Genomic DNA, 12,654 nt, shown 5'->3' with positions numbered 1-12,654 from the left:
ACCCATTTAGCCCATTCCCCCACCCAACACCCCTCCAGCAACCCTCAGTTTGTTCTCTGTATTTAAAAGTCTCTTATGGTTTGTCCCCTTCACTGTTTTTATCTTATTTTTGCTTCCCTTCCCTTATATTCATCTGTTTTGTATCTTAAATTCCACATATGATTGAAGTCGTATGATATTTGTCTTTCTGTGACTAATTTCACTTAGCATAATACACTCTAGTTCCATCCATGTTGTTGCAAATGGCAAGATTTCATTCTTTTTAATCACTGAGTAATACTCCATTGTATATATATATACACCACATCTTCTTTATCCATTCATCCATCAATGGACATTTGGGCTCTTTTCATACTTTGGTTATTATCAATAGTGCTGCTATAAACATTGGGGTTCATGTGCCCTTCGAAACAGCACTCCTATATTCTTTGGGTAAATACCTAGTACTGAAATTGCTGGGTTGTAGGGTATTTCTATTTTTAATTTTTTGAGGAACCTCCATACTGTTTTCCGGAGTGGCTGCACCAGTTTGCATTCCCACCAGCAGTGCAAGAGGGTTCCTCTTTTCTCCGCATCTTTGCCAACCTCTGTCATTGCCTGAGTTGTTAAGTGTAGCCATTCTGACAGGTGTGAGGTAGTATCTCATTGTGGTTTTGATCTGTATTTCTCTTGATGATGAGTGATATTGAGCATCTTTTCATGTGTCTGTTAGCCATATGGATGTCTTCTTGGAGCTCAGCACTGTTCCTAATTCTCAAGCCAGAGATTTTAGGGTCATCCTTTTTACCTTCTTCACATTTGACCCAACAGCTATTATTTACTGGGTGTTTCTTTGTGCCAAGCACTGTGCTACGTGCTTTTATACATATTAGCTCATTTAGTCCTCACAAGAGCTCCACAAAGTGTGCACTGTAATCATTCTTATTTTACAGATGCAGAAGCTGAGGCTTAAAGAGGCTAAATAAGATCTCCTCCTGTAGCTGTTATGTATAGCAGATAAGATCCAGATCTGGGTGTGTCTGAATTCAGAGCCTGCCCTACTGACCCCTCTACTGCCTCTGTCATGTCCAGTCACCGAGGATAATTGTGCACCCAATTCTAACACATGATGCTTTTTCCCATGCCACCAAGAAATTCTTCAACACCAGCTGGATGTCCTGCATTTCAACTCAATTCTGACACTGCCTGGAGTTAGCATCAGATCCCACAGGTTAAGGGCTCAGTCCCATGACACTGGCGCCCAACCCTACTTCAGACACCACCCTCACTTCTGCCCACAAGTTTAGACCACAGGTTCCCATGAATCCTTCTTGGATTCAGTTAGTTTGTTAGAGCAGCCCACAGAATTCAGAAACATTTTACTCATTAGATCACTGGTTTATTATAAAAGGATATAACTCAGGAACAGCCAAGTGGAAGAGATACATAGGGCAAGGGAAAGGGTGTGGAGCTTAAGTGTCCTCTCTGGGCACACCATTCTCTCCAAATCTCCACATGTTCACCAATTCAGAAGCTCACCAAACCCCATCCTTTTAAGTTTTTATGGAGGTTTTATTACTTAGGCATGATTGATTAAACCATGGCCATTAGTGATTGAACTCAGTTTCCAGCCCACTTCTCTCCCTCCCCTCCTACCCTCTGATCACATGATTGGCTCCTCTGGAAACCAGTCCTCATCCTTAGGTGAGGTATAAAAGTCACCTTATGAACGTAACAAAACACACCTTAATGGTGCTCTTCACTTAGGAAATTCTAAGGGTTTTAGGAGCTCTGTACCAGAAACAGACAAAGACCAAATACATATATCTTATTATATGTCATGGCATCACACTGAGCTTTATCTATCTCCTAAATATCTCTCAACTTCACCTCTTGCTTTTTAGGCTCTGAGTCCTGGAGGCATTATCATCTCTCTACCAGTCTGTTCCAGTAGCTTCTTCCCTGGGTTCCAGGGTCCAGTCTCTGTTGGATCAGGCATTTCTCCAGAGTTACATCCCAAACACACATCTGCCGGCATCACTCTCATGCTTAAAATTTCACTGACTCAGTCCCCAGGGAACAGAAATCCCTTCCACACCTGCCACAGCCCACCTTCCCAGTCATCGCTTGCTCACACATCTTCTGCTCTTCTCCACTGACCCTTTTGCCACCCTCAGACATACGCTGAATACTCAGGATTTACTGTGTGCAAATGCTGCCATTTATTAGAGCTTTTTTGCCTAAACAGAAAAAGATAATTTTTTGGACATAACCTGGAAGTTCAGGGGCTCTAGGGATTGAATGATGCCGTGGGATCCTTATGTCTTTCCATCTCACATTGTGCTTGCTTCTGCTCAGCTTCAATCTCAGCTCGGCCCTCTCCATTTGGTGGTGCATCAGCTGCTCACAGCCCTCAGTGATTTTCTTCACCCCCAAAATTCTGCAAAAACAGGGAGTGGCTTTCCTATACCATAAGCATACTCCTGGATAGTTCTCTGATTGGCCTGGCTCTACCTATCCCTGAGTCTCTTGGGGGATTGTGTACTATGATGGAGAGGTCTGGGTCATATGTCCACCATGGAGTAAGGAAAGCAGAGTTAGCTTAATCTGAGTCTCAGGGACTGAGCAGGATTACTGGAAGGTGGAGGAGGCTGTTTCCTCCAAAAGAAGTAACATAAGGCAGAAAAGCCTGAAGTGACTTTTCCTTCCCCATCTGTTGAGCTTCCATTCAGTCATTCTTTGAGAGTCAGCTCTCAGATGTCCCTTCTGCTTCAACATAAATTTTAGCCATTCAGTCCTCTGAGCTTCCTCTACCACCTGTATCCCCATCCCTGGTCACGTCACTACCATCCACCTGCTGTGGTTATAACAAAGGCAGGACTCTGGGAGGGGGGGGCAGAGATGGAAGAGAAGAGCTCTATTCCTTTATTCTTGCAGAATGGAGTTCATTGGTTCTCACAGTGTTTTTGTTAGGTACATGAGTAGTAAAGAATACTTCTTTTGTTTGACTTGACATTTGCATGGTGACACAGAGGTCTTAAAGGATTATTTTTTCCATGTAGCTTATGCTTAATGTAGCACCAGGCAACCCAACAGGTACTTAATATATACCAACTGTTTAGATGGATAAGAATTCAGTTTCTAGAACCATATTGCTTGGGTTCAAATCTCTGTTACTTGTGCCTCAGTTTCTGAATCTGTAAAATGGGGATATTAATAGTACTTACCTAATAGGCTTGATATGAGAATTAACTGAGTTAATTCATGCAAAGCACTTGGAACAATTCCTGGAATATAGTAAGCACTTTAATACTAACTTTTTAACAATATACAAACCAACCAAAAATAAGGCTTAGGAAGAGGACTGGTATTAGTGAAATCAGACCCAGCCGCTGAGCTGTTCCTGGTGCCCTTGTAGGGATTTTTGAAGGAGCTGATCACATCCTGTCTCAGCCACCAAGACTTCCAAGAGCCTTGCAGTCCCATTAACCAAGCTAAGTGCTCCTAAGCAAAGGCCATAGTGGCCACAGGCCAGTGGCCTCCCCCAAGTTTTCCTAAGAGTGGTTTTGGTGGAGTCACAAGCCCAGCAGGTGATTATGATGAGGTGTCTGGTCTTCCTGCTGTTGCAGAGGTAGGAGAGAGACGGAAAGCAAGGGGGCGATGAACTGAAAGGGGAAATGTGCAGTGAGGAAGAAACCAATCATTGCAGTGGGTCCTGGGATTTTCTGCTTTTGTTCTTGTGCTTCGGGAAGTCTAGAAGAGACTTGGAGAGCCTCCATCTCCCATCCTGATGTCTGCTTAAGAGCAGATGGGGATGAGACCTCCTCCCCAGTGGCTCTAAGAGTCTCTTCAGGACAGGAGAGCAAGTATGTTTCTTTACAGGCTGTTTAAGACTCAAATGAAGCTCTCCTTTTCAGGAATATGACTTGCACTAAAGAGGTTTAAGAACTTCCTCTTGGGCCACGCTTGTTGTCTACTTCCCTGCGTGTTCCAAGAAAGAAAAAAATCATTTCAGGACTATTAAGCAAAAACAGCCTTTTAAGTGAAAATTATGTTGATCTAGGTCAGTGTGGTACTCAGATGTGATATTGAACAATAACACAAGCTGTCAGAACTAGGAGTAAAGACCTTTAAGCCTTTTGTCTTTATAGGAAAAGGGAATGATTTAATTGGTTTTCTCTTCAACTGATAGAAAAGCTAAATCTGCTTCCTTTCTACTTGGAATGAGGCTTTAGTTACTGGAAATTCCATTAAGTAGCCTGGAGAGTTCTCATTCCCCTGGAGCCGCCTTGCCGGGTCACTTATATGCAATTTTAGCTACTGCTTGTAGAAACTTCTCAGCTGTCCAGTGAGGACAAATGGGCCTGAATCTCTGCTTCTTATGAGCTAAGTCACTGTGAGAAATTCACTTTACCTGCTAAGGCTCGATTGGCTTATATGTAAAATCCAGATAACACAACAGACTTCAAAGAGTTGATGCCAGGACAAAATGAGAGAAGTGTGCAGAGCAGTCTGTATGTTCATGCCATTGATAGTTTGGCATGTGTATAAATTCTCAACCTTGGGTTCTGGCTGTTAGGTGGGGGTGGTAATGCCCTCCTTTCCAGGCGGCTATGAGGGTGAATGGGAGAGGGCTGGATGCATAGTAGAGACGTTCCGTGCATGGCAACTCTTCCCCTGAACCACCAGGGGAAGTCTTTCCCTGAACCAGACCAGGTAAAGTCTTTCTCAGATTGAAAAACTTTGTGTGCTGGGGCGCCTGGGTGGCGCAGTCGGTTAAGCATCCGACTTCAGCCAGGTCACGATCTCGCGGTCCGTGAGTTCGAGCCCCGCGTCGGGCTCTGGACTGATGGCTCAGAGCCTGGAGCCTGTTTCCGATTCTGTGTCTCCCTCTCCCTCTGCCCCTCACCCGTTCATGCTCTGTCTCTCTCTGTCCCAAAAATAAATAAAAACGTCGAAAAAAAAATTTATTAAAAAAAAAAAAAAAAAAAAAAAAAAAAAAGAAAAACTTTGTGTAAACTTTAATGAGACACTATGAAGCTACTATTTACATTAACCTTAGTGAAATGGCTTAGAATCAAGACAGCCAGATCATTCCTGAAGGCCCAGAAGGATGGCTCTGCCCTGGGCTCCATTTTGTAACTTCTGTGGATAGTGGTCCAGTGGCTCTAGAACTTCTCCTGTCCTCAGCGTACCTGCTCAACAAGACGCTTCTAAAATCTCATTCATTCCATAATCCTCTGATCCCCTGCCCTTAGCAGGGAAAAAGAAAGAAATGAACAAAAGGCAGACTTCCTAGTGAGAATGTGGGCAATGGGCTAGGGAAAGGGGTGAGGGTAGTGTTTGGGGAGCCTCACATCTCAAACATATGGAGAGATTCATTTCTGCAGGCCTTCTGATCACCGTCTTCCTCGCATTTAAGGAGACTGAAGGCAAATGAGTCTTCACATAGGTAAATCTCTTAAACTGGTATATGTATACTTTATGGTCATAATTTATGTGTGTCTTACATATATTTTTTTCTTGAGAAAAACACAATGGAAAAATTAACAAATCATTCCTCTGATTACCCTTTAGTTAAAACAAACATACATACCCCTCCCCTTTGATTTCTTTGTTTAGTGAAAGATTAGGCCTGGCACAAATGGGATACTGTTTAGAGTTCACAGTGTATTTAATTTACATAGTATATTTGAATTTCAGGTCTTGAATTTCGCATCAGGAAGCTGAATTCAGCCAAATTTCAATATGAAAATACCTCCAATCAAGGCATAAAATTGTATTTGAACCAGTCAAAGCTACCTTTCCCTAAGTCTTGAGAAAACATGCACTCATTAACTGGTTTTGCCTCAGATGTCATCACAGTCAGTATATGTGTGTAGCTAATATTTGTTTTCTTCATGGTGATTATCTTGCTGATAAATTAGCCATAGTGGGATTTTCTGGACTGCTTTTCCTCTGTACCTTGCATGCTCCTGGCCACATGCCACCACCACCCAACCAGAATGTGCTCAGGGAGTATAGTTTTCAGGCTAGCCTAAGAAAAAATAGGATTAGAAAGATAAAGCCACTGATCACATAATATCTTTAGAGTCAGATATGTAGATATTTGTGGAATATCTCTCCTACTGCTTTCTTCTGTTGATGCATTGGCTCTAGATATGCACTGGGAAGCTAGGGAGAAATCAGGGGAGAGGTAGAAAGTGCAGAAGTCTATACCATCAGAGCAGTGCTATTTAGAGAGCCATGAACTAGATCATTCTCTGCCTCTTCAATCTCTCAGAAGCATAGAATGGGACTGAGGAAGGAGAACGCAGGTGAGGGGTGAGCTGGGGTCATGGGTGAAGGGAAGGGACTTGTATTTGAGGCACTTTTATATGCCATCTCATGTAAGCCTCCTAACTGCCTGCCAGTAGGCATGATTGTTTTCATTTTATATAATTAAAAATGGAGGCTCAAAGAAGTTGACTGACTTGCCTAACAGCGCAGCAGATAAGTGGGGGATCCAGAATTCAAGTCCAGACCTGTCTGGCTCTAATGAGGAAGTTCTTTCTTTTATACTATGAGGGGCACATTGGTGGGGGCTCAGTATGTATTGTCTGGATAAATTATATAATGAGTTGAATGAAGACAGCAATTATTTTGTAATACTCTGAATGATAGACATTATTTTGATTGGGACTTTTCTGCTTGGAAATAACTAGATTTAGAGTGGGAAACCAAAATGATTTTAGCTGATTTGGTCATTCATATATTTGCATGCACTGAACTACCTACATCTGAATACAAATAATCCCTGACCCCTAATAGCTCACACTTTATTGGGAGAGATAAGAATGATATTAAATAACGCCATATTAATGGTCTCTCAGAGGACTCCTAGAACAATGATTCAGTCTGATGGAGTAGAAACAAATTGCACAAATCCAAATTCACCTGTCACCTATCCTCCAAGAACTGTCAATTCTTCTCCAAATCATCTCTGAAATCCCTGCTTCCTCTCCTTCTCCACGTATGGCCTCTGTTCAGAGTCTGTATTATCTCTCCTAGCTGGTCCCTGGATCTCCATTCTCTTCTACTGCTTCTACTCAGCTCCCACGCTGCCTCCAGTGAGGTCTTTGTAAAACCAATTTCACCATGACATTCCTGCTGAAAGCTCCTTAGTGACACCTGGTTGCTGTAAAGGTGAAGACATTCCCAGTCTAGCTCCTCCAGGAGTCTTCCGCATTGTATGAGATGGCATGCTGCCCCAGGCCTCCCACCTGGACAGCCAGACTCCTCCCCTCCTTCACCAGCTGGCTCCCCTTCAGGACTCAGCGCCTGCTTTTCAGGCCTTCCTCTACACATGCTATTCCTCCATCGTAGCCCTTGATAATTATTTGTTCATAAGCCTCCCCATCCCCATAGACCTGAGCCCCTTAAGGGCTGAAACTCTGTCTTATTTATCTTTTGACTTCCCACTTTATCTTAGTGGAGCTGCAGTGACATGAAGTAAATGCCCATACATGCCAAATTAAGACTGAAAATACATATATGCTCGGTCTAAAAGATTGAACTTGCTGGCTAAGCAAGGCAGAAAGATACTTTCAGGCAACAGGAAGAGCATAATCACAGCGCAGAGGTGTGGCTGTAGCATCAGGGGAGTAGGTGGGGGTAGGGAGGAGCAGCAGTGTCTGGAGATGAGACTGGAAAGGTCAGCTGGCCTGGCTTCTGAGAGCTTTTACTCTGTAGGTTACAGGATGCCATCTCCAGCACTTATTCACGGGTTCTGTGATTTGGGGCTACAATACAATTCCACCGCCTGAAAAATGAGGGTGATAACCTGAGCTGCAATTTGGGAAGTGTTTACCAGAGTGGCTGAACTGGCTATTTGTAATCAGAATGTGCTCTGACTGGACAGTGCCTGACTCTGGTGGTTATGAAACACTTTGAATACAGTAACACTGACCTCCCGGAGTTGTTGGAATGATTAAACTCGAAAGCTTTGAGAGCTCCAGTCTTCTGCAATTATTATCCAGGTTATTATGTCTTTCCTTAGACCAATTAGATAGAAAGCATTATCTGGTGGCTTTGCCCAGTGTATATCTTTGTGCTCCAGCTTGCCTTTTTTGTTTCATTATTTATTTGTTTTAGAAACAGACATTTTTTTTTAGCAGCTGTGCATTTCCTGTCCCTTTGTTTTCCAGTCGTAGTGCATTTCCTCACTCTTTGTGGTAGAAGGTTTCAGATGTCTGTCCACAGTGCCCAGTGTGTTAGATAAAATTTATTGTAGTGCCTTTGGCCTCTCTGTCTCACCATCCCAACCAACTTGAGCAGCCCAAAGCTATTTTATTTGGTGGCTTTTTCCACGTGGTGGGAAATGAATGTTAAGTGTTAGAGTCTAGAGCTGCCAGGAAAGTCATTCTGGGATGTTTGCCCACATCCATTGGCACTTTTCAAAAGGAACCCCAGGTGTCCACATTAACACCAGCAGGACCACCTCAGGCCTCCATTGGCATTCATCAGCTGCTTTGTTCTCAGCCTTAGTATGGAAGTTAAAGATGTAAGAGGCAGGACTACAGAGCCTACATCTCTAAGGGTGCAGCCTCTCCCTTATCCCTGGACACATCCTGGGTGTATTAGTCAGAATATGTCCACGCAGGGTGCCATTCCCCTGTGATTATCAAGTTCAAACAAAAAGAGAGATTCTTTCTTTGCCTCCACTGGGCCACGCTTCCACTTGGTATATAATTTAATTCATCTATTACTTAATGTGTTTGAATTTAGCGTCTGGCAGGTCAGAGTTGAAGAAGGAAGCCTGCTGCTACTGCAGCTTCTCCTCCCAAGGTGGTGTTTGATTTAGCAGAGTAAACAAATGACTGCATTCTCTAGGGCTCTTGAGCACAGCTGCCTGCCATGGAGAGAGCTTGGACCTCTTCCGCTAGGGTGAACTCTGCTTCCTGGGGAGTATCAGCAAAACAACCAACGAGGAAATGTAGGGCTTGTGCGGACTTCAAGTGCTGGTCACCTTGCCACCGGGGTCTGGCTACAGCAGTTGGGAAATGAAGGGAACGAGGAAGCCTTTTCTCTCGTCCTACTGCCCTTGGCTGTCACAGGGCATTGTAATGGTTCTCTTTTCAGATTCTGAACTCTGGTTGCAAAATTTGCCTGGAATCATCAGCCTCTGAGGCCATAAGACACAGACTTTTTATTCACAGAAGATGTCCTTTGAATTTTTTCCCCATTAGCGATGCTATCTTTATGTTGAGACCCTTAAACTGGCCAATTCTTACCTACCTACAGTATTCTTCCCTAACATCCATGACCATACAGTTTCTCTCTGTGTAGAATCAGATAGCTTTTCTAGATAGACTCCATGGCCTCAGCCTTGTTAGAGCCTACTATGCTTTCACTTATAAGCTAATCAGACCAAACCAAATATGCCAAAATCCATGACCCTAGCTATGGGTTTAGTCATTCATCTTTGCCTCCCAAACACACTCATGCACACACTCACATAAGTGTACATGCCCATTATCTGAGATTTTAACTTCAGGGACAAGAGCAAGTACCAACAGATAATGAGGCCACTTGCTCTGAGGCAGGTGACCTCCCCATGAGAATACAAGGGTACATCATGAGTCATATCTCAGAGGCTGACCCAGGAACTTCTGACTTATGTCCAAAACAGCTTCCAAAATTACTGCGCCTTTACTTGAGGGAGATTTGGTGAGGATGACGTTCTGGATTATCTTCATAAGACCTTCCTCTGGGTAGAGTTGTCTGACTTTCACTGGATGGCCAATGAGCAGCTAGTGAACACTAGTGATTTAGGACACACCCCCACCCATATCCCCATTGCCCAGGAGGGACACAGGCTTTGGCTTCAGTCTATAGTATTGTTGGAACCAGATAAAATGCTGTAGATCAGCTTGGGATAGGTTGTGTTCCCAGCCATATTATTGAAAGAAAATAGCTGCCCTCCTTCCCCGACAGACAGCTGTCACAAATGAAGGGCAACTTGGCAGGGGCTTAAAAGCCGTTAGACTTTGTTGACTTTTAAAATATTTTGCAAAAACAGTAATAAAAGTGGTATTTATCAAATTCCCCTTATTTGTGAGACCAATTTAGTGTCCTCCGTGGTTAAAATATAGGCTCATTCCATGTATGTCAATCATTTGCCAATAAAGTGGTTTAAAAAAAAAATAGGCTCACTCCAGAGCAATTTTGCCTCGTTATGCCTCATACATGAGCTTGGAATGATAATTGTAACTGACCTCATGACGTGGTTGTAAGGATTCAAGGGTTAATATGAGTAAAGCCCTTGGGCCAGCTTGGGTATGTAGTAAGCCTTCAGTAAGCATCAGCTTTTATTCTTACCAGGAGGCACTGGCTGGCCCTTCCCAAACACTGTCATGTGACCCTTAAAACACACCTATGAGGGGTAGGGTGTATCTCAGTTTTGCCAATAGGGAAACACAGACCATACAATCAGAAAACAGCAGAATGGGGATGGCATTCAAGGCTGTTTGTCTCTTAAACACTATGCCATATCACTTTCCAAGATGGGGAAAATAGCTGTGAAAATGGGTCAGATGTTTCAGGATAGAAATGAGTGTTTGAGAACCTATTAAGTTTTGTTTTTCCACAGAGTATCAGGGTACCAATCTAGGGGGAGGCAGCAGGAAACATGACTGTGAATCAGCTGCCTGATAAAACAGCCAGGATGGAGCCCACGTCATTGTGGGTCTCAACAATGTCACTGAAAACATCAGCTGCTTATTCCAGTATGGATTTCCCTTTAAGACATGAAAGGAGAGTTCAAAGAGAATGAGCTAGATGGCTCAGAAAGTCACATTATTAAAATATATTTGTTTTTATTAGCTTTTTTGCTTCAGTGAGAGTTACACTCTCATTAACATTATACCAAAAACTCACTTTTCACTAATTACTCCTAGTTTATCCTCTGAATCCAGGGTGCACAGGATTATGTTCAAAATACAGTAGTAAAGCTATATTTCTTACAGCATTCAAGATGTCTAAATTTAAATCAATTCAATTCAGTAAACACTGCGTCCTTTTCACGAGAAAACACTCTTCCAGAGACCACAGTGAACAAGAATGGCCCTTGACCTCTGATAACTTACTGTCTCTAGAGCTTTGATGACCAAAGCAATAACCTGTGGCAACATGTGGCTAAATTTTAATTAAAGAAAAAATTCAGTGCCTCAGATGCGCTAGACATTTTCAAGTGCTCAATAGCTTTTCTTGGTTACTGGCCACCATATTGGATAGGGCAGATATAGAACATTTCCACCATGTGGCAAGTTCTGCTGTACAGTGCTGCTCTGCTGGACAGGGGCAAGAGATCCTCCTGTTTGGGAATTCTCTTGCCCTGACTTTGTAAAGTAAGTGTGGCTTACTCTTAGAGGAACGTGTGGAAACAGCACTACCCTTCAGGCTTGATGTTTGAAGACACGGATTCAGATTCTGCTCCTGACCTGTATTGATCTTGGGCAAGGCCCTTTGCCCTTCTGGTGCCAGTTTCCTCTTCAGTAAAACAAGGATATCAGACCACAAAACCTCTATGACTCCTTCTGTCCAAATGCCCTGTGATACTGTGAGTGAATTTGTAGAATAGTCCGTGTGTCACAGTGTACCACAGTTAAACTATGATGAATCCCATCTCCCAAAATAATTTTTTCATCTTAGAAATTTAATTTCAAATTCACCTTGTCAATACTAAAATTCTATATACGCAGACCTAAACTTGCTAAACTGATTTATTTATTAATTTATTTTTATTGTTTTTTTTAAAGATTTTTTTAAGTCATCTCTATACCCAACATGGGGCTCAAACTTATAACCCCAAGATCAAATAGTTGTATGCTCTACCAACTGAGCCAGCCAGATGCCACCCAAACTGATTTTTTTTAATGAGATTATTTTATTACATTTTTATTGGACAGGGTCTCCCCAGAGGAAACTTAAATGTCTTTTTCTTCCTTTTTTAATGTACTCTAGCAGTTTAGTTTTGATGCTTCCTTACCCAAGCAGGTTGTCAGTTCTCTGTCCCCCTAGGATGCTTTTAAGTACTGACCAGGGCTAGGAGTCACACCCTTGGTCTTAGATTGTGGTGAAAATCTATATTCCCTGCCCCCCCCCAAAAAAAGGAAATCATAAAATACCAAACCCTGTGTTAGTTCCATCCAGAAAAAATAAACACATGTTTAGGACTTTCAGTGTCATGAGGTACTAAGTCCTTTAGTGCTATGCTGGGCAATGCCTGTTTGCAAAAGAATAGCTGGGTCAAGAAAATTTCCTATTTTTTTAATTCTGTGATATATGACTATACTTGTGTTTTTTTTTTTTTAACATGTTACTTGTTTTTGAGAGAGAGTGCATAAGCAGGGGAGGGGCAGAGAGAGAGGGGAGCAGAGGATCCGAAGCAGGCTCCAGGCTCTGTGCTGACAGCAGTGAGCCCATGTGGGGCTCAAACTCACGAACCATGAGATCATGACCTGAGCCGAAGTTGGACGCTCAATTGACTGAGTCACCCAGGCACCCCACTTACTGGTATTTTAAAAAGAAATTCCACTTCCATTTAAGATAACTTAGTATGGTGTCACTTAAGCCTTGGCCCTCTATATTTTCTCATTACCTGTGTTCCTCTTTCCCATATCATCTGGAAAGCTA

General features: G+C 42.8%; 1 protein-coding gene across 1 annotated transcript in view; it reads left to right on the top strand.

The window, feature by feature from the left end:
* Window positions 1-12,654, top strand: part of ABCA4 (ATP binding cassette subfamily A member 4) — a 128,166-nt gene that overhangs the window by 41,866 nt on the left and 73,646 nt on the right. The gene's annotated exons all lie outside the window — the stretch shown is intronic.

Source organism: Lynx canadensis, chromosome C1, assembly GCF_007474595.2.
Source record: "Lynx canadensis isolate LIC74 chromosome C1, mLynCan4.pri.v2, whole genome shotgun sequence".
Taxonomy (NCBI): Eukaryota; Metazoa; Chordata; class Mammalia; order Carnivora; family Felidae; genus Lynx; species Lynx canadensis.
This window is presented reverse-complemented; position numbering and strand designations above follow the sequence as displayed.